This window comes from Callithrix jacchus, chromosome 1 (assembly GCF_049354715.1).
Source record: "Callithrix jacchus isolate 240 chromosome 1, calJac240_pri, whole genome shotgun sequence".
Classification (NCBI taxonomy): Eukaryota; Metazoa; Chordata; class Mammalia; order Primates; family Cebidae; genus Callithrix; species Callithrix jacchus.
Window position 1 is genome coordinate 172038543 of NC_133502.1, and position 27082 is coordinate 172065624.

Genomic DNA, 27082 nt, shown 5'->3' on the forward strand with positions numbered 1-27082 from the left:
CCACTGTCCACCTTCTGAGGCCGGCTCCTCTGCCCATTCTTTCTTTCTAGCCTGTCTCCAGCCTGGATTACTGCAATCAGCTCCCGACAAGGCCCCCAGCTCCGCCCTCCACCATGCTCCACACAGGCCAGAGGGCCTTCCCAGGTGCAATATGGCCACCCACACCCTCTCCAGACCTCTCACACCCCCTCCTGTCCTTGGGTGCCTGCTCAAGGCTTGGGGCTGGTGCTGCATGTCCCTCAAGACTGGGACCCCACTGTGTCCCACGCAGACCTTTTTCAGCCTTCACCCATGCCCGCCCTGGGCAGACCCTTTAAGTAGCACTGGGCTCTCATGCCTTGTTTCCCACCGCCCTCCGGGTGGAACGAGCTGCTCCAGCCGGACTGTGCTTGTCCTTCAAGAGCCCGTCAGGTTGGGTGCTGCCTCAACTTGCACTGCCTCCTTGTCTCCTGCTCTGTGGGACTCAGTGTGGGGTCCCTCACCCGCTACCGCCATGGGACCTTTTACATGTTGGTCTCCAAGGGGGCTCATCCCTGTGCCTGCCGGCTGCATGGGACTTGGGAAAAAATCTGCTCAATAATGTCTGATGAACAAGTAAAATTTGTACAAAATGATTGGCTTTTGAAATCAGGATTTGAATCAAAACCTGTAGAGCATAAACATCCCTCAAACCGTTTATCTTGAAAGCCCAGCGGTGTCCTTTCAACAGCATGCCTGTCTCCATGCTCCCGCAGGTGTGGGAGACAGGGAGGCCTAGTAAGGAGAGTAGAAATTCACGCAAGACCCAGGCCACAGACCCGCAGCCATCCCCGGGAGGCTTCTGGTTGTTTCCTTCCCATTCCGTCACTCAGGTCACAAAGATACATCTAACTGGACAAAATCCAGACCCGCCCTGGCCAAGATAGGAGCCAATGTCCCCAGCGGTCAGTCCATGCTAAGATGTGCTCTAAATCCCAGCACTTTCGGAGCCCAAGGCAGGCAGATCACCTGAGGTCAGGAGTTCAAGACTAGTCTGGCCAACATGGTGAAACCCTGTCCCTAAAAAAATACAAATATCAGCCGGGCATGACGACGGGTGCCTGTAATCCCAGCTACTTGGGAGGTTGAGGCAGAAGACTCACTTGAACCTGGGAGGTGGAGGTTACAGTGAGTCGAGACTTTGCCACTGCGCTCTAGCCTGGGCGACAGAGTGAGACTCCATCTCAAAACAAAAAAAGTGCCCTAAGTGCAAAACACTGGACGTCAGAGACTCAGCACAAGGGGAGCTGTCAAACGCCACAGTAATAACCTTTAGATTATATGCTGAAATAATATTTTGGATATACTGGATATAATTAATTGATTTTAATTATATTAAAATCAATTTCACTTGTTGATGTTTCACATTCAGAATTCCACAGGTGACTCCTGTAGGAAGCTCCCATGATGTTTTCCTTGGACAGTGCTGATTTAGGGCTTTACTGAGTGGGAGTGATACCTGAGATCTCAAATCTGCCTTATAACTTGTTTGCTGAACCTGCCCCGCTACTCCTGGAGGATAGGGCCTGTGTCCCAGTTGTCCCTGGGTCCCTGCACGGAACCTACTCGGGCAGCCTGAGGGGAAAGCTGGCCTGGGGACTTGGTAGAGGGTTCCCTGGTGGCACATGGAGAACACATAGGATAAAAATACACCTTGGCTTCCCAGATCTTATGTCATTAGCTGGGCATAAGGGCCGACCCTCGCTTTGAGACCCTTCTTCAGCTGGCAGCTACCTGGGAGTTGGGGATGCTGCCTGGGAATGGGCAAGGCCGCCATGTTTTTTCCCCTTCATGGCTTACAGGAAGTGTGTGAGGTAAAGGGGAACAGGCCTTCCCACCCATTCACACTGCCCATCGAGAGGAAGAGATGATGAGGGAACGGGGAGCCCACACCCCCGCCAGGTACACAGGCTGCTGTCCTCTGTTTGACACCCCACTCTCCTATACTACTCTCCCCAGTACTGCTTCTCTTATGCTTGGCCTTTCTACTATAGGGGGCCCAATTTCTCCAGTCCCACTGTCCTCACTGCTTGTCACCTCTGGCCTGGGCTATTTCCGTTCCTGCTACGTGGCAGTGCAACAGAGTGTTCCTGAGGCAGCCTCTGGGGTCAGACACTTTTGGACAGACCCCAGTTCTCCCATTAACTCCCGGGGTTACTCCAGGCCCACGATTTGACCATTCTGAGCCTTACTGTCCTCATCTATGAAGTGCAGGTAACAGCAGTGCCCACCCAAGTGGGCCGTTTGGAAGATTCAATGAGATGACGGACGTCAGGTCCTGTGCACAGTGTTGCCAACAGACATTAGCAACCATTACCATTAGAAGGTTTCCTTGCCTCCAGCCTCTCCCTCTCCCAGTCTATCTCCTACATTTGTTTCCAGAATGGACTTTAATAATGCCCATGAATGCCCACCCAATCATGCCACTTGCCAGCTTAAATCACCTCAGTGGAAGGCTGGCATCTCACAGGGTATCTGCTGAGACACACCATCCTGGGAGACACTTTGTATGAAGGAAAAAAAGGAGGTTCCCCAGCCAGGCAAATCTGAGAAATGCTGTCTTCTTTCTCCTTTTGGGGATTCACAATGCCTGTTAGCATAGCAGAGGCTGGTGAGTCTTTTGAGAAAAACACCCACCCAAACCAGGCAAAAACCTATTAACTCTTACAAAAGTCCTATTTCCCAAATTTACTTGAACATAGACTTGCTTTCCCTATAACACCCATGAATGGAAGATGCTGTCTGGTGTTCAAAGCCCTCCAGATTCAGGGCCCCACATCCACCTCTGCAATCTCATCTCTGGTGAAACTCTGCCTCATATCCACAGAACACTGACTATCGTTAAGAGCTCGCTCATGTCTCTATTTATCATAGGTCTAGTAGAGTACTTGACACCTAATAGGTGCTCAGCAAATTATTTTTGGCTTAAACTTCCTGGTACATGTAAAAACACACCAGAAGTCAGTTCTCCAGATTCTTCAACTTACTTTCTTTTGGTTGTCATCAGGAATTGCTGGTTCTTTTGCAACTGAATTGATAAATGGTGGGAAGAAAGCAGCCTCTGGACCACACCCAGCCTAGAGGCTAACAGTCAGCCGGCAGATGTAAAGATGCCAAGAAAGAGGAATGTGGTACAGATGTCCTGGCGCGACCAGACAGAGAAAACAAAACCCAACAGCAGCAACCAAGAGCAGAAAGCCACGCTGCCCCTTCTGACGCTCAGGGAGGTTTCCCTGAGGGTTGTCGGCACGAAGGGACCCTGACACTAGAGGAGAAACACAGGGACAGGGGGCTGCACTCATGGATCCTGGGCTTGTTCTGATGCTGGAGCGTATCATGGGGACACCTGTGGGGTGGCCGCCAGGAAGAGAAAGGTGAGCTCCCAGGGGGCGTGCATTAAAGACCCCCGCCCTGGGACTTGCGGGAGGGCTGCACTAAGTATCAGGATGCCCTGCCAGGAGTGTGCAGGCCCTAGGGACCAGAGCTGAGGCTGGGGACAGGTGAGCAGCTGGATTGTCACCAGCAGATTAGACAGTGATCCTGTGGGAAGCAGTCTCAGATTTTGGACGTTAGAGCATCTGATGTGTGCAGTACCCTCCTGCTCCCTCCTCCTCCAACAGAGGCTCCAGGCCCAGCTGCTTTGCTGAGTGACTTTGGCAAGCAAGTGACTTCCCTGGGCCTCAGTGTCCTCATCTGTGAGCCCAATCACTAGGGCCCTGCTGCAGGGCCAGGGGCACAGTGGACACACTGCCAGGGAGGTCTCTGCTTCATAGACAGGGTGTAGCGGGGCCATTGGCCATGGTGGATACACTTTAAATAAGCTGGGGTGTCCCCAGCTGGGGACACAGATTGGGGAAGAGGACTCTGGAGACCATTAAACAGGCCTTAGTGGGTGAGTGGTGGTGATTTGGGTGGGAAGATGAGCTAGGAAAGGATTAACTCAGAAAAGCACAGCCTCCTCTAGAGAGTGGCCCTGGTGCTCCAGAAGCTGAAGCTGTCACTAGCTGAATGTGGGGACCACAACAGTGTTGGGTGAGGCCTGAGAAGATGGCAGAGGTGGCCAGGGCTCAGTGAAAGTCATTTTGAGCCTGAAGCAGTTCGTCTCCCATCTGACTCAGCTCTGGTTCTCTGCTTCCCCAGCCCACACCGTAGGGCTGGGCCCCTGAGCCTGCTTCTGTTTTACCCTGGTGCCCCTGGCCTCGCTAAGCGTCCTAGTGGCCACAGACAAGGGAACAGATTGGAGGGAGGTGAACCTGCTCAACGCCCGCAGCTGGTAATGGGCAGGGCTGGGAGCAGGTCTCAGGCCTCTTGACTGTGAATCCAGTGCTCTTTCCACCGTTGAAGGAAGCAAAGGTAAAACAGGAAGAGCTTTAAAGTAGATGCAGCAGAGAATCCAAGAGATCTGGGCATCTTTGCATTGAGGTCACGTTATACGTGATCCTCTGTCCCCTGGCCAGGTTGAAATGTGGCTACACAGACTGCTGTTTCTTAAGTCAGTTAAAAAGACTGGGCCTTTGGCGATCTTTTGCTAAGGAGAGTTCAATTAGACAGTTCCTCCAGCACTTCCCGAGCTGGGGCATGGCAGGAGGGGTGGGAGGGCCAGCAGATTTGGGAAAGGGCTGGAGGTTTCTTCAGTGGTCAATGAAAAGTACCTGCCTTACTGAGAAACACGTCTGGTGGGGAAACAGACTGACTGTCACAGAGTGGAAGGATTCCTTGTGTGTGTGTTTATGGAGCAAGTATCTGGGGGCCAGGACCAGGGGATTCAGAGAGTAAGTAACTGTCCTTGTCCTTAAGAACTGTATAGTCTGGTGGGATCTGACCTGCACCACAGGAAAATATATTTCTTATAGAGAAAGAAGTACTGGTGAGGTAAACCCCAAGAAACAGGCTTTGGGTTAGAAATACACGGGTTCACTGACAGAACTGGTTCTGTCACTTTCTAGTTGAGTTCAGTATGGGCTCTGCCACTTAGGTGAGTTATTTAACCTCTGAAGTCTCAGTGAACTCTTCTGTAAAATGGAAATAACTCCCAGGTTACAAGCGCCACTGTGACGATGAGACGAGAGTACAGTGACAGCCACATGAAGTTCTGGTCCAATATCCCAAGGATGAAAGGGAACCACTCAATCTTCCCCATGGGACCCACAGGTCTTTCCACAAAAGTCCTGTGGACGTGAGGACCCTGCTTTTCTAAAGCTGTGGGCTGTCAGCAAGGTTCTGTTGAGAGAGACTGGATTTTAATAATAATCTCTTCTATTTATATAATGTATTTTCCTTTCAAAGCATTTTAACTTCTCCTCTTTCTTTTGAACCTCACATTCCCTGGTGAGGCAAGTTAGAGAAGCATTATTTCCCTGTTACAGAGACAGAAAACAGGAGGCCCAGAGAGGTTAAGGGACTAGTATGAGGTCACACAGCTAGTAGCAAGAACTAAAACAAGTAGGTATTCTTAGCCCATTGTGCTATCCTTGTCAACTAAAATTTCCAAAGTCACCTGGAAGCCTTTCTGACATGTTTTTTCTAATCCTTGTCCCTTCTGAAGTTAGGATCTGTTGTTAGAGATCTGAGCTGTAGAGAAAAGACTGATGAGAGAGTAGCTGACACCTTCTCCTTCTTTCCTCATTTGAGCATTTCTCTGTGGTACCTTCCAAAGGAGGAATGTGATTTCATTTGTCCATTCATTCAACAAACAGTGTCTGTCATCCCAGGCACCGGGGTGAGTGTCTGAACCAGACTCTGGTAGAGGGCGCTGTCATGCAAATGGGACAGCGGATGGGTTCTTCCATGGGTTGGGGGTGGTAGGGAGTGCGGGAACAGCAGACAGGGAACCACAGTGGTTCAACCAGCCAAGAGAGAGGCTAAATACGAGGAAAGGGTCGGCCAGGACCTGGGAGGGGCTGGGGGAAGGTCAGATAATAGAGGGCCTTGAATGTCAGGCTGAGAATTGTGGATTTTCTTCTGAGCTCAGTGGGAGGGATATAATCAGAGACACAGTAAGAGAAACCTTGACGTCCTTGGTATAGAAAACACATTGGAGGAGGATAGGTGGGCTTCTAAGAACAGACACTCCCCTCCAATCACAGGAGCCTGCCCAGGCCTCCATATTGTCAACCCACCGGCCCCGGCCACACCACTGCTGGGAGATGTGAACACAAGAGAGGGTAAGACCGAAGGCATGATTGACACAGAAGTCCCAGAGAAGAGGGGACCTCTTTGGCCTTTCTTGGTCTCCGCCTGGCCTTCGGCATCTCTATCTGTCAGCTGTGTGGGCCAGGTGAGTATGCTCATTGGATATGAAACCGGCATTTATGAGGCAGCATCTGATTTGCAGTTAATTTGTTGATGCAGCAAAACACATTGTTTCCAAAAGGTCAGGAGGGGAAGGCGTGTTGGAATATCAATTTAATTACCTGGGTGGCATGGATGAGTGGGCGCTCTGCACGGGGATGCAGGGTGGAAAATGCTTGACTGCCAGGTGGTGACTTGGGGGCAGAGAACGCAGTGTATAAGGGAGGGGAGGCGGTGTCCCTGCTGCCCGGGAGCCAGCCCGCCTGTGCTGTGGGCAGAGCCAAGGCACTTCCTGCTGCTCGCGCTTCCAGGGCCTGGGCAACTGCTGCAGACTCACCAGTTCAAGCCTCCTCTGCAGGGAATGAGGATTACTACCCATTTCACAGATGAGGGGAAGCAAGGACTTGCCCAGGGTTGCACAGAGCAGGTGGATGGCAGGCCTTCAGAAGAGGGCCAGCGAGCTCGTCTCGAGTGAGTTATGGGCTGGGGGAGGGGTGCTTTGATGTTTGTGTACAGGGGCGAGGGCAGGCAGCTGTTTGGGAATGGACCCAAGGATTCACTCAGACCCCAGTGAAGGGGATATCTGGGACTATCCCTTCAACATCCTTGTGCTGTTAGAATAAGCATCCCCACTTCACTGCTGGGACAGCAGGGCCACATAGTAGGTGAAACGTCAAAGTTGGCAGGAGACAGGCCAGATACTAATCTGAGCGTAGGATAGGTGAGGAGGTACAAGAGAACAGACGCTGGAGGCCACAGGGCCCAACCAGGTTTGCTAAAGGCTCAGGGCTGTGCCTGCAAAGATTGGAGTGGGTGTGCCTGATGGCAGCTGGTGTATGACAGAGCTAGCCTCTGAAGCTGGCCCCAAAGGGGGGTCTCAGATTCTTTGTGTGAAATGTGCACTCTGAACTGTCCCTTCCCTGCTGGGTTCCTACTTGCCTCAATGGAGGAGGCCTCGTCCCAGAGGGGGAAGCTGGATAGGCCCTGGCATTTCTCAGTTCGTCTCAGTCAGATACACAGCTAGGAATGGAGAGGGGAAGAGAGCAAATTCACAATTAAACTCTGTTGCTATTTAATGAGGAAAGTCTTCACCTGGTTAATTTTCCTGGCTAGTAGCCACATCAATGCTCTGACCTGTGCATGAAAAAGACCCAGTTGGGAGGGGAAGACAAAGCTTTCTGTAGCTTTACAAAGGAACTCTGGGCCGAGAGCAAGGCTCCTCTACTCTTTGGGACTGGAAATCTGCTATTATGCAAGGGATGGAAATAAAAGAGGGCTTCTTTTGATATGCCCCCAAAAAGGAGTACATTGAAGCGATATTTTTGTGGAGTGTCTCCTTTGAGATGCCCAACAAGCTCTCTCGCAGGCACAGCTCTTGCCTAGCCCCCAGCTCCCATGGCTGTCTCCGCTCCTCTCCGTCCGCCCTGGAAGAGGGCTGTGCTGCTTGTTGGGGAGGATCAAATGCTTGCCTCCGCTTCAGAGCTCCAGCCAGGCAGCTGGAGACCAGGCCCCGATGTCACATAGTGTGCAGCGTGCTTCTTGCCTGAGCCACTCAGTGGGGCACCCAGAGGGGATGTGGCGATCCTAAGGCCTGAAGCATTTGCAGAGGTAGCAAGCTGTCACTCTATAGGGATGTTCCTTGCAAGACGTTGCACAGGAAGGACTTCCACATTATGGCTGAGGAAGAGGTTTCCACGTGGTGAGAGTCTACTCACATAGGATGACAAGGATGTGTTCCTTCAGGGAAAGGAAGGGAGGATGGGAGGGGCCAGGGAAAACTCAGGATATCCTAGTGGTCCTGCAGACTCTCAGACAGAGGCGCCATTATGGGTGCCGTTCTGTAGGCAGGGAAATGGAGGCCTCTTGCCTAAAGGCACAGCACATAGGTAGGACACATAGAGGTGGGGCTGGGCTTCACTCTCTGGGTGGCGGACTTCACAGCGAGGTTTCTGGGTGCCTCATGACTTGCCCTCTGGAGGTGCCACCTGTGAGGGGGATGAGGGGGTGCTCAGGATCTAAGGGGGTCCTGGAAGAAAAGCTGCAGCACCTGCAGCAGCGTCTCGCAGAGATGGTCTCCTGAGAGGGCGCGCTCAGGATTCAGGGGCTCACCAGTCCTGTCAACCACTCTCTCCGCCTGGGTCCTGGCACTCTCTTTGCCGTGAGTGAGTGCTGAGCTGAAAGACGTCTCAGACTGGTCCTGAAGAGCAGTGCATTCTTCCCCGATGTTGACAGGAGTAGTATTTTGTAGTGGTGCTGGTTAATTTGTAGTGGCATTTGTGGTTTGAAGCCTTGTCAAGATCCCTGATTACTTCCCGTGCAAGGAGCTTGGCTGACGGGGAAGTTCACATGCTGAACAAAAGCAGCGAGGCAGCTGTGAGAGAAGGCTGCGTGGGGGCCGGGTGACCCTAGCCGCTTGGGGGACAGAGGCGGGGGAGGAAGGAGGGCCAGCAGTGGGGCAGGGGGAGGGGAGCCCTTTGTTTTTAGTCGGGTGCAGGTGCACGGTCTGAATAGGTGGCATCCCATTGGCGGCTGGAGGTCGGGCACCAGATGCGGCTGGTGCCTGGGCAGGGGCAGAGACCTTGCTGACATATGCCATTCTTTGCCCAGACAGAGGCAGGAGGCAGGCGCTTTGCTGCTGGGATGCATCTAGGATGCCATTGAGGTGCCTGGGTGACATTCCCAGGGGGTGGGGGACACGTGGTTAGGTTAGAGGAGGGGCTTCCAGATGTTGGGGAGATGGGCTCCTCTCTGGGGCTACTGTTTTTTGGCACTTGCTACGTACCGGGCCCTGTGCTAGGAGATCTACATGCAAGGTCTCTATTGATCTCAGCAACCTGCAAGAAGGTGGAAGATGAAGAAACTGAGGCCATGTCACTCAGTGACTTGCCCAGGCCAGGCCTGACAGCTAACTGGTGGCAGAGCCAGAATCCAAGACCAAGTATGCCTGACTCCAAAGAAACCTACGCTCCTCCCACGAGACCCGACATACAAACAGCAGAAGGAATATGTTAAAACACATCCCCTTGGGGTCGAGGGGTCTCTTCTCACTCCCCGGGGAGTCCTCCCTCTGATGTCCTTCGAGTTTTTTGTCCTGCTAACTCTGTTCTGACCACACAGAAAGGGTTGTCTTTGCAGCTGCCTGTATTTCACCAGGCCCATGTCCCTACTCGGTGAGGATTTGCTCAGTACATTTAAGGGCCAGGGCCAGCTCAGCAAAACCAGGCTAATTTATCATCTCTGGAGTGATGTCCACCCCAACAGGATGCAACAAGGAAATTAGAAGCATTCTCCTGATTTTGAAGAGGTCCAGATAGGAGTGCTTAGCACCCTTTAGAAATGGAGACCAGGACTCCTCTCCTAGGCCAGGCCAGCACGAGCCTCCAACTGTTCTCCCTGCCACTGGCAGCCCAGGGGAGCTGCTCCCGCCCCTGTCCCCAGCAGGCTATTCAAGACACGGTCCTTCCCCCAGTAAACCCCACCACAAACAGCCCCTTCTTTCCAGCCAGCCCCCATTGGCCATGGCCCTTCACAACACACGTGCTGAGCCTATAAGCCCTTCCCTCACTCGCCCACCTGATGGATTCCTGCTCATCCCTCATGACTCTGTTCCCTTCCCCGAGAAGTCTCTCTCTCTCTTCCTGGCTCACAAAAATTGGGCACTCCTACCTCTGTCCCTCCCTTAAGAGGATGAGTCCCGAGGGTTCACACTTGGCTCCTGGCACAAGGCCTGGCACGTGGTCAAGTGTGAAGTAAATGCCTGCCCAAGAGTGGGCAAGTAGCATCAAATTATCAGTGAAGCCATTGCCCAGTATCTGAATAATGCCAGACCAGCCAGTCCTCGTCCCCATCATTTGAGTTACTCTGTCCACAAGACTGGCAACATTTCTGCCATGCTTCTGAGCAGGAAAAACTCTCTACTTAAGAGGTTTCCTAGCCTAATGGGTTAAGCCCCAGGGCCATCCCCAAAAGCAAGAGACTTTTCGAGTGGAATGCAAACGTGGAAGCAACGGGAAGCTTAGATATGAAATATCCCAAAATTTCCCTAGTGTGTCTGTTAAAGACAGACAGTTCACTAGACAGAGGGGGCTTTTTTTCCCCTTCCCTCAGAACAAATGGACGAAGAACCTGGTTTTAAAATTCCTGGACCTTGGAATACATTTCTATCTGTGTCAAAGTCTACCCATCCACCACCTCAGCAGAGTTTAAAATCCTAGCTAATAGGTTAACAACTGTTTTTCTTCAGCTTCAAATGAAGAATATCAGAAGGCTGGGGGAATATGCGGCTCTCCAATTTGTACGGACTGCACACAGCTCCCTGCAATGTGTGTTTGACAGGACTGACATTTTGTACCGCTGTGAGATGGGAAAACGTGTGACATTTTTATTCATGGTGGCGTACGCCCTTGTAATGATCAGCTCTGGTCGATGTGCTTACCGCAGCAGCCCCTGAGCCCTCGGAGAACAAACAGGAACCCAAGGTGCCAGCAGTTCGACTGCCTTATTAAACACCGCCAGGATCCTAACGAAGACCAACTGCTGGAAAATCTCACTGTCAAATCCTCAAGGACATTGTCAGCGCACAGCTAACTGCATATATTTTTCATTTAAAATACTGAAATCCAGCATTGTGCCATTACAACCGATGGGAGGGGCGCCTGCTCCAGCGGCCATTCTGTCAGCTGCTTCTTTGGTGCTCCAGATGCTAGAGCCAGATGCCCGGTGGAGTTCAGAGCTCAAAAAGGGGTGGCAGAGACAGGCCACTGACTTCCCAAAGCTCAGCCCTGCCTTCAGGGTGAATGGCTGAAAGTTAAAGGGCTCCAGTACGAGTCCCCTGGAAAGGCAACTCGCTGGCTCCCTTTGCAAGCCAAAGTCAATCTGCATAATGAGGAGATCTCCTCCCCCAGCCAGCCTTCTTCCTGGAGGTGCAACCCTTTACGTCCTGCAACTTGGCGCTAATCAGCCTTCTGCTTGGCGGTAGACCTTAAGACATCTGCAGGAACACATGGCTGTGGTAGGTTTCACACCTTGGCAGAAAAGCTGTGTGTCAGGGTGCCCACCTGCAATCTCACCACTTGCCTCAATTCAAAGGCCTCAAGGTCAGTATGCAGGAGGACCCCCTCCCTGCGGCGGTCATTTCTAATGCTGGTGCACACTGATGGATGGAAGCCAATCACTTGGCAGACCCTCGAAGCTTTCCGTGGTTGTTAAGCTAGGTGCTTTGGTTATGGCCGCACACACTTATGTATGGGATATATTTATTTTGTAAATATGCATTATTTATACAGTACCTCTATTTCCATACTCCAGCCCTGATGCACCAAGACACACACTACTATTTATTTATGGGGTCCTTGGTGTAACAGGCCTAACAAGAGGCTCGTGTGTGGTTCTTGCAAGTTTGCAACAAACCGTAAGTGGTTGGCTAAACAACGGGATGTTCTCCATCCATCATAGGTACAGGCTTGCATTTTAAGGGGCTGCCCATAAAGTTGGTTTAGCATAATACTGTACATCATCCTTGGTGGAAATGACCTGGGGGCTGAAGAGCTGGCAACCTGAAGGGAAGGAGCCATAACATTCCATACCCTAGGCTGAGGAGAGGGGGTGGAGTAAGTTATGGGTATTCTGGTGCTTACAGCACCCTCAGAGAGTATAAAAAGGAAGGTGGTTGGTAGACAGCCCCGGGGAAAATGCAAGCACAGTGAGGGTTGGGGGAGCTGTGCCATCTTTTCTCCAAGCAGGCTGTTCTGCCCCTGAGCAGAAACTTGGTGTCCATCAACCCTGCACACCCCAAGGGACATCCCTTCCTCATGGACTGCACTTCAAGCCTCACTGGAGCATGCCAGCTGGATGAAGAGAAACATAGTCTGTGCCCAGCCCCGGGCCATTCTATGATGAACTTCATAGCTCCCACGCAGGAGAGCCGGCTGCCCATTAAGTTCTGTCCTTTGGGTCTCCTAAATGTCTCTTGGATCATTTTCTCATCTTCCCCCCATAAGCAGTGTCCCAGATCAGGCTCCTACCAGCCCTGGCCTGAGCAATGTTCGTGGCATTGTCAATGGTCTCTTTGCCTCAACTACTTCCATTCCTTTCCCACAGTGACCCAGCATAAATGTTCCCAGCTGCCATTTCCCTCAATACAGCCTCTCATTGGCTCCAAGGCACCTGTGGGATAAAATTCAAGCTCCCCTACCCCTGAGAAGAGTGGGGAGAGCCCAGGTTCCAGCATCAGATAGGCCTGGGTTTTAATTCTTGCTCTGCCACTTACTGTGTGACCTTGAGCAAGCTGCTTAACCTCTCTGAGCATCAACTCTCTGGGGATCATCATAACTGCATCAGTCTTAGAAGGTTGTTGAGAAGATTAAGTGAGATGACGCTTATGAAGGGGCTTGGCTGAGACATAGGTGGTCTACATTGTAATGAAAACCCCTCAGTCCATCGAGCCCCTTTTTACTCTCTATCTCTTGGTTAGTCCTTGTCCTCTTGTCCTCTGGGCATGGCCAGGTTAATAATTTCCTTAGCCTGAAGGCACTGCTGGCTCTGCCAGGGCTAGGGACTGATGGTGGATATGTGCGACAAGCAGCCTCTGGCACAGCACTCCTGTGGCCACAGGGCAGGGACTCCCTGCGCAGCCACAGACACAGAGCTGACTCTCTCAGAGGATCTTGCTTGTGGGATATAATTTATTTTCAATATTTTATGTTTTATTTCCTCTTCCCTACTGTGATAAACTCCCTACCTTTGGCACAGAAAATTCTAATCTGAGAAACTGTCTCCTCTGGTCTCGCTGAATCAGTTTCCTGCTCTTATCCTGTTGGGCTCAATATCTCCCTGGCAGGGAGCTGGATTCTGAGCAGCTCTGACACAGACCTTTAAAGAAATGCTGTTTGTAGGCTCTGGTCAGCCCTTTGGCAGAGAAGCCCCGCTGTCACACTGCTGAAGGCGGATCCTCGGGGGACTCAGGATCCTGTCTCTCACAACCCAGCGCCACGTGCGGGGATTCTAAAGTGTGTGCAGCGCCGCAGAACAAGAGCCACTGCCTTGCGCTGGGTTTCTCCTGCTCTGCTGACTGACTGGCTGGTCAAGGGCACAGGGAGTGAGTAGACCTCGCCTCTTCCCCGCTTCACTGCCTTTCCTGCCTGCACTCACTTACCACTTGGTCATTCCCCAAACTCTCATGGGGCAGCCTTTCGGTGCCAGGCCCTGTGAGGGTGCCAAGGATACAGAGAGGAGGCCAGTTCTGTCCTTTTCTGGGGACAGAGTGTAAATGCACCCCCAGCAAGCCAGCACAGGGATAGTGCCGACTCAGATCAACACAGGAATGACCAGGCTTGGAGAAGTTGCAGGAGGGGTGGCTTGTCTAGGGAAGGGGGTGTTTGAACAGGGCCCTGAAGGGTTGGGAGGATTTTGTCAGGTGGAATAGAGGAGGAAAATCATTCCTGGTTTTCGGGATGGTAGGGGCTGATTCATCTCTGGGTCCCCCAGTGCAGATGCCCATGAAGAGATGGTGAACAAATAAATACGAGGCACTAGGGACTAGAGAAGAAGGGACCCTGTCCAGGGCAGAGGCACTTGGCAGAGTCTTGCAGGGTGAACCAGAACTGCCAGGATTGGAGGATGGCAGGATCTCCAGCCCAGAAGGCTCAGCTGTGGTCAGGGCGGGCTTGGTGGGGGGAGGTGGTGATTTCTGGAAGGGAGGATCCTGGAGGCTGGGTATGTCCTCTTGATGATACAGGCAAACCAGTGATCAGGGAGAGAATCCTGGAGCGGCTTCCACATTTGGGAGGCTGCAGGGCCTGCCTATCTCAACATACACTGATGTTTTCTGATGCCCCCTGTTCCTCACAGACCAGTAAGGAAAAGAGACACCAGACCCCACGGATATGAGGAATGTATGAGTACAGAGGGGCTGACGCCTTGGTGGAACTGGGGTGCAGCTGGTTTGGGAAGTCCAAGGGCTAAGACAGTCTAGCAGCTGAAGCTTGTGAAAAAGAAGTGAGCTAGAAACAGAAACCTGGAGCTCCCAGAGCAAAGGTGCTGCTAGAAACCACAGGTAGAGTGCCTTGTGCCTCCTAAGGGAGTGCAGTTAGAGGCAGGACAGAGCCAGGGAGGAGCTCCATCTAAGGGAAGGGAGGACTAAACACAGATCCTAGGTGCAAAGCCTAGCTCAGACCTCCTTCTCTGGCTGGACTCTATATTTCAATCAATCAGCTGTGTTGCAGCCAGCCTAGTTTCTGTTCCACTTTGCGTATTTTAGTTGAGCCTTTCTGGAGACCATAACTTGTGCCAAAGAAATGATTTAAAAGGTGAGAAATGTCCATTGCAACTAGGTTGGGAAAGCAAGTGGGGACTGCTTGGACCAGGCGCAGACCCTTAACATGAAATCAGCTGCCACCTCATCGCAGAACAGCCTGGAACAGCCACCGTGTTTAGCTTCTCTGATTTGGTTCTCTCTCTGCATCTTAGAAAGAAAAGCTCTCTGCCTAGTCTTTGAAGCAAGGGTGTTAACAGAACATTCCCTCTATTTTACAGTGATCCCCAGCAAGCTGGCCATGAGGAGGTGATGGGCACCTCATGAGAAAGCTGGTGGGGAGATCACCCCGAGGACCAAACTCGTTGGAGTTTAGAACAAACAAAAAGGGGACTTGGAGATGCCCTACTACATGTTCACACAAGCACGAATCTAGGCCTTTCAACACTACCAGATGGATTCTGTCCATCAGGATTAAGTTGAACCACTCACCACGAGAATGTCAGAGCCCTCAAGTCAGGAACCGTGTCATTGCTATCTCTGCTTTCACAGATGTGGCACAGAGCAGGCATCAGTGATGATTTGCTGAATGAATGACCCAGGTTCTTAGCTTCTACCCTTCTCCTATCTTAGCCCAGGGATTGCAGTGGATGTTGTCACACTTGAGTCTCCAGAAGCTATCACAGGCAACTGCAGACAGCTGTGCCCATCCCTATACCCTGGATCCTGCCTCCCTGGTCTGCCATGCACTAACCTGCCATTTCTCTTCTGTCCCTCCTCTAGCTGGTGCCCTGGTTCATGTCTGACCTTGACTCTCAGCCCTGCATGCTCTCTTGGTTTTAGGATCCCCACAGCTCTGGGTATGAACCATTCTCTGCTGTGAGACAAGTGGATAAAGAGCTGAGACAGTGTCTCCTGTTTGGCTTCTGTGCACATTATCAACTTGATCTGCTCTCCCTTCTTTTGGTAATGGCCCCAATTTCCTTTTCAGGAATGACCCCTGAGGTATGTGCCGCTTCAGGTGGGGCCCTACCTGTGGCACACAGAAACTCTTGGCCTCAATAATTGGTTCCGATGGGCTTATAATCAAAGTCAGTCCAGCAAATAAATGCCATGCCTTACGTGGGAGTTACTAGGAAGTCACAGTCACTTTCCTGTTGGTCTTGCACCTGGAAGGATTGCAGGCCGTACCAGAAGAGGCAAGGCAATAAACAAAGCAGAAAACTGGGGTCTAGGCCAGGCACAGTGGCTCATGCCTATAATCCCAGCACTTTGAGAGGCTGAGGAAACTTGAGCTCAGGAGTTCGAGACCAGCCTGGACAACATGGCGAAACCCTGTTTCTACAAAAAGTACAAAAATTAACCAGGCCAAACTGAATCCAGCAGCACATCAAAAACCTATCCACCCCAATCAAGTTGGCTTCATCCCCAGGAAGCAAGGTTGGTTCAACATTTATAAATCAATTAATGTGATGAATCATATAAACAGAACTAAAGACAAAAACCACATGATTATCTCAATAGACGCAGAAAAGGCCTTTGATGAAGTTCAACATTCCTTCATGTTAAAAACTCCAGGCTGGGCGTGGTGGCTCACTCCTGTAATCCCAGCACTTTGGGAGGCTGAGGCAGGAGAATTGCTTGAACCTGGGAGGCAGAGGCTGCAGTGAGCTCAGATCCTGCCACTGAACTCCAGCCTGGTGACAGAGCTAGACTCTGTCTCAAAAACAACAACAACAGCAAAAATCACAACTCCCAATAAACTAGGTATTGAAAAATATACCTCAAAATAATAAGAGCCATATATGACAAACCCACAGCCACTATCATACTGAATGGGCAAAATCTGGAAGCATTCCCCTTGAAAACTGGCACAAGACAAGGATGCCCTCTCTCACCATTCCTATTCAACATAATATTGGAAGTTCTGGCCAGGGTAATCAGGCAAGAGAAAGAAGTAAAGGTATTCAAATAGAAAGGGAGGAAGTCAAATTATCTTTGTTTGTAGATGACATGATCCTATATGTAGAAAACCCCATTGTCTCAGCCCAAAAGCTTCTTAAGCTGATAAGCAACTTCAGCAAAGTCTCAGGATACAAAATCAATGTGCAAAAGTAGCTAGCATTCCTATAAACAAAGCAGAGAGCCAAATCATGAATGAACTCTCATTCACAATTGCTACAAAAAGAATAAAATACATAGGAATACAGCTATCAGGGGAAGTGAAGGACCTCTTCAAGGAGAACTACAAACCACTACTCAAGGAAATTAGAGAGGACACAAGCAAATGGAGAAACATTCCATGCTCATGGAAAGAAAGAATCAGTATCGTGAAAGTGGCCATACTGCCCAAAGTAATTTATAGATTCAATGCTATTCCCATTAAACCACCATTGACATTCTTCACATAATTAGAAAAAAACTATTTTAAAATTCAAAGGAACCAAAAAACAGCCCAAATAGCCAAGACAATCTTTTTTTTTTTTTTTTTTTTTGAGATAAGGTCTCACTCTTTCACCCAGCCTGGAAGCCAAGACAATCTTAAGCAAAAAGAACAAAGCTGGAGGCATCATGCTACTTGACCTCAAACTAGACTACAAGACTACAGAAACCAAAACAGCATGGTACTGGTACAAAAACAGATATTGAACAATGGAACAGAATAGAAAACTCAAAAATAAAACTGCACACCTACAACCATCTGATCTTCAACAAACCTGATAAAAACAAGCAATGGGGGTTGGGCGTGGTAGCTTGAGCCTTTAATCCCAGCACTTTTGGAGGCAGGGGAGGGTGGACCACTTGAGGGTGGGAGTTCAAGACCAGTCTGGCTAACATGGTGAAACTCCATCTCTACTAAAAAATACAAAAATTAGCTGGGTATGGTGGCATGCATCTATAATACCAGATACTTGGGAGAATTGCTTGAACTTGGGAAGTGGAGGTTGCAGTAAGCCAAGATTGTGCCACTGCCCTCTGGCCTGGGCAACAGAGCAATACTTTGTCTCAACAAACAAACAAAAAACAAGGAAAGGGGAAAGAATTTCCTATTTAACAAATTATGTTGGGAGAAGTGGCTAGCCATATGCAGAAAACTGAAGTGAATCTCTTCCTTACACCACATACAAAAAGTAACTCAAGATGGATTAGAGACTTAGTTGCATAATACAAAACTATAAAAACCCTAGAAGAAAATCTGGGCAATACCATTCAGGACATAGGCATGGGCAAAGATTTCATGATGAAAACACAAAAGCAAAAATGGACAAATGGGATCTAATTAAACTAAAGAGCTTCTGCACAGCAAAATAAACTATCATCTGAGTAAACAGACAACCTACAGAATGGGAGAAAATTTTGACAAGGAACCTGAACAAATTTACAAGGAAAAAACCAACTCCACTAAAAAGTGGGCAAAGGACATGAACAGATACTTCTTAAAGTAACACATTCATGGGGCCAATGAACATATGAAAAGTTAAACATCACTGCTCACTAGAGAAATGCAAGTCAAAACCACAATGAGATACCATCTCACGCCAGTCAGAATTAAAAAGTCAAGAAACAACAGATGCTGGAGAGGTTGTAGAGAAAAAGGAACGCTTTTACGCGGCTGGTGGGAGTGTAAATTAGTTCAACTATTGTGGAAGACAGTGTGGTGATTCCATAAAGATCTAAAGCACAAATACCATCTGACCCAGCAATCAATTAATAGTTAATATACCCAAAGGAATATAAATTATTCTACTATAAAGATACATGCACATGCATGTTCACTGTAGCACCATTCACAATAGCAAAGACATGGAATCAACCTAATGCCCATCAATGATAGTCTGGATAAAGAAATATGGAATACTATGCAGCCATAAAAAGAAACGAGGTCATGTCCTTTGCAGGGGCATAGATGGAGTTGGAGGCATTATCCTCAGCAAACTAGCACAGGAACAGAAAACCAAACTCCGCATGTTTTCACTTACAAGTGGGAGCTGAATGGTAAGAACATACAGACACACTGGGGGAATAACACACACTGAGGCCTGTCAGTGGGGGACAGCGAGGGGTGCCAGAGCATCAGGAAGAATAGTAAAGGGATGCAGGGCTTAATACCGACCTAGGTGAAGGGTTGATCTGTGCAGCAAACCACCATGGCACACATTTACCTGTGTAACAAGCCTGCACATCCTGCACACGTACCCTGGAACTTAAAGGAAAAGTTGAAGAAAAAAAATTAGCCAGGTGTGGTGGTGTGCACCTGTAGTCCCAGAAACTTGGGGGGCTGTGGCAGGAGGACAGCTTGAGCCTGGAAGGTTGAGGCTCCAGTGAGCCAAGATCATACAACTACGCTCTAGCCTGGGTGACAGAGACCCTGTCTCAAAAAAACAAAGCAAAACAAACAAAAACAAAAGCAAAAACCAAAAAACAAAAAACTGGGGTGTGATGAACATGACTGGATACCAAGCCATACCTGAAGCTGGAATAAGCCAACAATTTCTCTTCCGGGTTTTACGTCTCATGCACCCTAAAGCAGACGCTGCTAAACGTGTAGGCTGATGCCAAAGTAACTGTGGGTTTGGGGCTGGACTGGCACCTGGTACTCCAGTGCTAACTCCCACACATGCCCAGTTTTTATCCTGCATTCTACTCTCTCAAACACACCAGAAAATCATCCAGTGTGCCTTTGGGGTCTAGGGGTGAGTTTGATGCATACAGCCTACACCAGGTGCGGGATACCAGCTTAGCTGTCTTGGTTCCAACTGAGGTCCAGAAACATTAAGGATGGGCCTGAGATCTGTAAGGACACCAGAACAGCCTCACTTGTGGACCACCCTCTTGGGATCCTGGGCCACCTGCCCAGGCAGTTGCAGTGGTCCTCTCACTACAACTTAGGAAACTGCCATGTTTTCAACACAGAGCTGGGCAAGAACCTGAGCTTTAGACTAAACAATGTAGTTTTGAATCCTGTTGCTTCTCACCTGTGTAACCTTGACTGACTTTCTCTGCAAGGGAGGATACCACCTGAGACCCTCATAGGATGGCTGGAGGGATTCAGTAGGTTAATCTGCAATGGCCTAGCATGATCCCTGGAGCTGAAACGGAGACCCATTTCCTCCAGGTCTCAGGGTGGAGCTTGGTGGGAGGTGAGCAATTCCTCTCCATGGCTTTCCCACACTGACCATCCCAACACCTAGCACATAGGGTATGCTCAAATTGACCTTATGGTGCTCAAATCCTGGAAGGTGGGATGGTCTGGAAGGTCTGGAGGGGTGGACTGAGCTTGGCTCCTAGCCCTTCTGCAGTCTACCTTAACTTGGGCTGCACCAATGTTGTGTAGCTTAGACGGCAAATTACTATTTTGCACCTCGATTTTCACTTGGCTGCTGACATTTCTCAGTTCTTCCACAGTGCATCAGGAGCCCTGGCCTCACTGCACAGCTCTCTGGTCTTCTCCAGCTCTCTATAACGAGAGGAATACCACCTGAGAAGGCCACCCTGAATGCCTAATTACACAGCTCCTGAATGTTCAACTCAATCATTATGAATTTCCAGAATCTGATTTCTCTTTTTTGATTGGCAAGTTTTTCCTACCGAAATTGGTTATGTCTGCTCAAAGGAGCAAACCCCAGCCTCGTTAACCTTTCATCAGAAAGCTGTCTCTGGGCCAGCCTGGGCTCTGAAAAGGTGGGTGCATGTGGAAAGACAGACCCAGCCAGTCACCCTCGTCAGGGAGCCTTGCACCACCGATTAGAGGCCACACTGCTCTTGGTCATGGCAGTGAATGAGTCCCAACAACTCTGGACAGCCACCCCACCAGGACGGAAGGCAGGTTAGTGTCACAGTCACCCTACAGTGGGCACAGAGGCTGGATCAGAGCAGGAGGAGCTGGAGGGAGCAGAGTGGGGAGATCACCACCGTAGCTCTGCTCTCTCACACAGAGACATGGATGAGAGGGGAAGAAACGGGGGCAGTGGAAAAGGAGAAATATGCTTTGGGAACAACAGGGTTTGAAAGAGAGGTGTGCAGGTTGTGCTGCCTCATGAACTGTGGGCATGTGGCTGGGATGGGTTGATAAGATGACTCTGCATTGTAGACTGCAATGCTCACCACCTGGTACCTTCTTCCCCAACCTGCTGCATGGCCCCTGTCCTTCCACATGTCCGACTGAGACTTGGGCCGCATTATCTGCTCTTGCTGGTGCCAGTTACCAGCCTTCTCCCTCTGCCTGGTGACTCTGGGCTTAGGTTTTGCCTCTCCCACCCAGAGGTGTAGGGATGCAGGTCAGCTGCCATGTGTGCATGCAGAGGGCTGCCCCTGAGGGAGAGCGTGTTCTGAGAGCCTAGGTGAAGGCCAAGCACTGAGCAGACAGGGCTGGATGGGATGCAGTGTCAGCAAATGACTGACAGCCAGCTCTACTCCTGCATGTTGGGGAAAGAGACTGATATTTACTGGTCTGTGTGCCAGTGCTGAGGTAGGTACTAAAGGCACTATCTCATTTAAATCTTACAGCAGTCTGTGATGTGGACTCCTCTATAGATGAGGAAACTGGATTTTACTGAGGCTGAGTAACTTACTGAAGGTCACCAGCTAGTGGGTGGCACAGCTGAAACTGAAGTCCAGAACCGCCTGATTCTAAAACCTGTACTTCGTCCACTCTACCTCACTGTATCCGGCAACTGACCCGCATTTGCCTCTGAGCAGGTACATCTTGGAGAAGAAGGAGATTATGTTTGCTTTCTGTCTTCTCTACAAATGGATCTTAGGTATGTGTGAGGCTGTGTGTGTACATGATGCGTAATGTTTTTACAAATACCATTTGAAAGTAAGTTTCAAGTCTCATGTTACTTCGCCCCTTCGACTTCAGCCTGCATCTCCTAGGAATAAAGGTAATCCCTACAAACCAATCACACTAACATTAATCCCGTATCTTCGTCTAACATTCCAGTCCATCTTCAAACTTTCCAACTTTCCCAAGAAAGTCTTTAAAGCTTTTTTTTAAAAGCATAATGCATGTTAGGTTCACGCTTTGCACTTGGTCATGTATCCTAGTCTCTTTCACAGATAAAATCTTTACGCCTAATTTATCCTGTTGCTTGCTTCACTTGACGTGACTCAAGGGATAACGGGCCCTTCCCTTCCTCTGACTGCTTTCTCCACTGTGCTGCTCCTGCACAGCTCTGCCCATCCTTGGGACACAGAAGAAGGGAGGGTGTCCCAGTCTCCTGCCTCATTCCTCTCCATTCTCTTCCTGGGGCACATATGACTGACCTGAGGAACTCATCAAAACATACAAAATAAAATGAGACAGGATCTAAATTTCTATAATACAAAGCTGTTTCTATTTGGAAACAAAATCATATATATATATATACATTTTTTTTTTTTTGAGATGGAGTCTGTCGCTCATGCTGGAATACAGTGGCATGATCTCGGCTTACTGCAACCTCCACCTCCCAGGTTCAAACGACTCTCCTGCCTCAGCCTTCTGAGTAGCTGGGACTATAGGCATGTGCTACCATACCTGGCTGATTTTTGTATTTTTAGTAGAGACAGGGTTTCACCATGTTGGCCAGGCTGGTGAACTCCTGACCTCAGGTGATCCACCTGCCTTGGCTTCCCAAAGTGCTGGGATTCCAGGTGTGAGCCACCATGCCCACCCTCACTTCAAAATCCTTCTTTACGGAAAGTGAATTTGGAAATAGTGACCACTAAAGGAATGTTCGTTTTTCTTCTTCAAATGAATTAGAAGTATAAGCATAGCAACAGAAATGAAACCAAATAACTTGCTGAATGCATAGTGAATGCTTCAATAACAATCAATCATTCCTTAATTTAAATATCCATACCAATAATAAAACCCCAGGATGTGTACCGACTGCCAGCTCAGTTGCCAGGCCTTGCGGAAGACTTTCTGGTGGGAAGGTAAGCATCAAAGAAATAATTGTGAGGCTGTGTGACAAGTGGTGTGTGCAAAGTTCTGGGGTAGCACGAAGACAGGAGTAACTAACTCTTCCTAGGGGAGTTGGAAGAATTTACTGGGAGGTCTGCTCTGGGGTTGAACAGGAGTCTTTAGGAGAGTCTGGGAGAGAGCATGAGGCGGCCGCTAGTGCATGCTGACAGTGGACCCCAGCAAGGCCACATGGGGACTACGGGGAGTGTCAGTTAAGGGCGTGTGAAACCTTCCAGGTGAGCGATTATGCTGCCTGCACCACAGCTGTGGCAAAGGCGATAGAGAGGAGAGGATGAAGCAGTGTTCAGGGGGCAGAAGGAGAGGATCTGGGAAGAGGGAGGGTGGAGCCTGGCTCTGGATGGCCAGCTGTGTCATTCATTGGGGCGGAGATGGAGGAGTGAGCTTGGTGGGGAGTGCATGTTCAGACCAGAGGCCTGGGGAGTGCAGTATCCTGAGAAGATGGGAGCAGCTGCTGGAGGTGGTGGGGAGGCAGTGGCTGAACTGAAGGGAATTGTGTGAGGCTTCCAAGCTCAATGGGGCAGGGGAACTCAGAGCCAAGGGTGCTGAGAAGGCATTTGCTAGCTCGGCATCTTCTTCAGCCTAGCATGGGATTGGCACCAAATGACCTGGCTCATGCCCCTAATGCCAGAATTCTCCATACACACAGACAAGCTGGCAACCACATCCCAAGAGCTATTCCTGGGGCTGGCTATCCAGACCTCTCTGCTGCAGTTCCCTGGAAGCCACAGTGGTGCTTGGTTTTGGTTTAACTAGCTTTTCAAACTTTACATTAAAGAGCTTTAGAATCCTTTCCTCGGAAGGCAGGCAACTACTTTGTTTGCAGTATCAATCATTTGGGGGAAACATAAGAAGGGGGCCCTGGAAGGAGTTTGCTGTGATATTGTTAGGGAAGCCTCAGTCTTGGCCAAAGCTTAGAGCCTTGGCCATCTGCACCTTAGACTAGGGTCCAGTGTCAATGAACTCACACAATCAGGCCATTCTCCCAGAAAGGAGGGAGAGCTGCACATGGCCAAGAGAAGCAGAGGTGCTGCTATTGCTGGCTTTGGAGAAGGAATTAGCTACTCATTCCAGCAACGCTGTCTCAGTGTGCCTCCTCATGTGTACCATGAGTCAACCACCACCTTCCTCGCTCGCTGATGGCAAAGTCTCAAGTCAGTGCCCATGGGTTTGAAAGCATCTATGACTTGCCCATCTTATTAAATGTAGGGAGCAGAGGAGTTTCCACAGGGGACCTCGGGAGGGAAGAGGGTCAAGGCCAGCTATTATAACCAAGGGGTGCCCAGGGCTGCTGGGGAGGACACCACTCCCTCACTCCTTCTATAGCCCTGGGAAGGAGGGAGCTTCCATTTCCTCCCCTAGGAGACAAAACCAGGGGGGAATCCTTGACTTGGCCTGGCACCCTCTTGCTCAGTCCTGCCCAGAGGAGAAGGAATGCCTTCCCGGGGAGTCTGGGAGAAGGAACTGAGCTCCATCAGCCCTTCCAGCTCCTTCCTGGGAAGCAGCCAGTGCAAGGCCCTCCCTCAGCTCCTCCTTGCTAGGCGTTTATGGGCAGCTCCACCCTGGCGAGACCTGCCTGGAGAAACGCAGTCTTCACATTTTCCGGTGAAGGGTTTGCAACATTTGGCCTCAGGTCTGATGCAATATTCTCCTTTTAGGCTTATCAATAAACACAGCTGGCACTTTTAGCTCATTTGACTGTCCCCTGGGCTTTGTTTCCCCAATGATACTAAACTTGATTAGGGGAAAATAGTAATTTAAAGCCTCTCTAAACTGCAACATTTTCCAAGGCAGGAACAAGCATTCTCAAGTTGATACTTTTAAATTCTTAAAGAAACTACGGGATCAGGAGGCAGAGGCTAACTAAAAATCTATTTACTTTCCTCCTTACAAGCTGAGCGACACTAACATATGTCTGTTTTAGAAAACAAATGACTTTGGGAGGCTGAGGAGGCCGAGGTGGGTGGATCACGAGGTCAAGAGATCGAGACCATCCTGGCCAACATGGTGAAACCCCGTCTCTACTAAAAATACAAAAAACTGGCTGGGCATGGTGGCGCATGCCTGTAATCCCAGCTACTCAGGAGGCTGAGGCAGGAGAATTGCCTGAACCCAGGAGGTGGAGGTTGCGGTGAGCCGAGATTATGCCATTGCACTCCAGCCTGGGTAACAAGAGCGAAACTCCGCCTCAAAAAAAAAAAAAAACCACAAAAAAACAAATGAATTATTAGGGAGTTCAGTTTGTTGACAAAATATCTTTTTCGTTTTGAGACAGGGTCTCGTTCTGTTGCCCAGGCTGTTGTTCAGTGGTGCGATCTCGGCTCTCTGCAACCTCTGCCTCCTGGGTTCAAGTGATTCTCTTGCCTCAGCCTCACGAGCAGCTGGTATTACAGGTGCACACATGACACTTGGCTATTTTTTGTATTTTTAGTAGAGACGGGGTTTCACCACGTTGGTCAGGCTATTGACAAAATATCTTTTAATTATGGTCCGACTTGGGACTCTGAAGTGGACTAACTATGACTATGCAGCGGACCTGGAGAAAGCAGGAGCCTCTTCGGGGCCCTGGGAGCGCTTGGAGCCCACTTCCCTCATTGTCTTTATCGCTCCAACTGGGCCTGTCCGTCTGCTGGTGTGTCTAATCATTATGTCCCGCAATGGTGGGGACTGAGAACTTATTTATCTTATATGGTAGGTCTCAATAGATAGATGAATAATGGATGCATGCTGAAATGGAGGAATGATCACAGCCTGGAAGGAGGAACTCCACTGGGACAGAGGGGCAAGCAGCACCTTCTCTCCCCCGGCAGTAGCAGCACTTGCCTCGACATTAAGCTCCCCTCTCACCAGTCGCCACTTCGGAGCTGCTGCCAGAGGTCTCTGTGGAGCTGCCCTGGCTGGCTGCACAGGCACCAGCTTTGTAAGGTGGAGAAATGAAGGCAACAATCTCAACGGTCTCCATCCCCACTGGCAAGCTAAGTGTTCTTAAAGAATGAAATCCACAGAAACACAGACCCAAGGCAAGAATTTTTTTTGAGGTTAAAATAGGTGCTTTCTCTGACTGCTTAAGATGATTTTGCCCAGGGAGGGGCACAGCAGCTTTAATAGATGTATCACATGGCTGCAGTCCCTGCTTGGTTTGAGAGCTGGTGTGGGCTTGAGGTGGGCTGCCCGGGCTTGGGTTTCTAAGCTGGTGAAGTGGCCTGGGCAGGTTCCTTCATGATTCTGACTCCAGCTCTAGGTCAGTAAAATGGGGCTAATGGTCCCTTCCTCAAAGGGATATGGTGGAGACAACAAAAAAAGATACTGAGGAGTCTGTTGGTTTCCAAAAAGAGAGAATATTCACCACTAGGGCTACATGAGTGCTTTAGGTGATCCACAGATGAATACTTAAAATTGTTTCATATGTTAGAAAAAACTTGGACTAGTATATCAAACCTACAATTTTACCAATGGCATCTCTGAAGATGAGGCTAAGATTGGTGTAGATGTCTGGTCTGAGTCTTGTTTACAGAAAACTACCAAGTAAAAATAACAGTCTAGATGGTAAGAGAATGTGATAAAAATTTTTGAAATGAAACTCGACACTGTTCTTTGGGAAGAGTATCAAGTCCTTACAACTCATGCCTGCCAGTAGCAGGTGCTCTAGAAATGCTACCTGTTACGGTCAACAGCCCATCAAACCAGGGACCCAGGAAAAGACTCAAGGACAACCTACCATGAAGGCAAAGCTGTAAAGAGTTAAAAGAAAGGGGGGTCCGTGGTTTCCCTGGCGCAACCCCCCACTCCCCCTGCAGCTAATCTGTCACCTAATGAAGAAGGGGCTGGTACAACTGAGCTAGCTGGCAGTTCACTAACAGCAAACTGATTAAGAATGTTCAACCAACAGCAGACTGCAGACCTTTCCAGAGAAAATAAATAGAGTGTAGACTGTATGCAAATGTGTTTGTCACTTTGACAGCATGTCTCAATTAAGGCATCTCTCGGCTGTGGGTAGGCTCTGCGGCTGCAGCTGGAAGGGAGAGCCCGCTGCATGGCTGATACTAGGGGCTTGACCTTAATCCGCATGCATGCATTAAAAAAAAAAATCCTGCCTTCCTGTACACTTGCATAATGCTGGCAGCCACGTGAGGGAAGTGACAAACGGGAAAAAAAAAGCCACTTTCATCCTCTCCAGTTTGCAGACCTGTGAAGGCACAGACAGCTCTTATTTCAACAGAGTTTGGGGTGGCTTTTTTAATTGTTTATCCCCCACCTGAGCGCACACACATACTCTTATTCTGCATTTAGCTGGGAATGACATTAAAGAATCTCTACTTCTGGCTGAAATGGAAAGAAGGTCTTTCTCCATTTCAAATAGGGCCTGCTTTTTTTGTGTGTTTCGAAAATGGAATGTTTAACACCATGAAATCCCTCTCCCCCGCCCCCTCTTTCTCTGTAATGGGCTCCAAACTCCAGTGAGGGGCTGCTTTCATGGGAAGGTTAGTATGTGCAGGAATGAGGACAAAGGAAAGCAGGAAGCTGACTCTGGAATGCCACGCTGGCAACAACCAGGG

The 27082-nt window shown here is 49.6% G+C and overlaps 1 protein-coding gene across 24 annotated transcripts in view; it reads right to left on the reverse strand.

Moving 5' to 3' along the window:
- The window catches only part of DENND1A (DENN domain containing 1A), a 553495-nt gene that overhangs the window by 29713 nt on the left and 496700 nt on the right, over positions 1 to 27082 (reverse strand). The gene's annotated exons all lie outside the window — the stretch shown is intronic.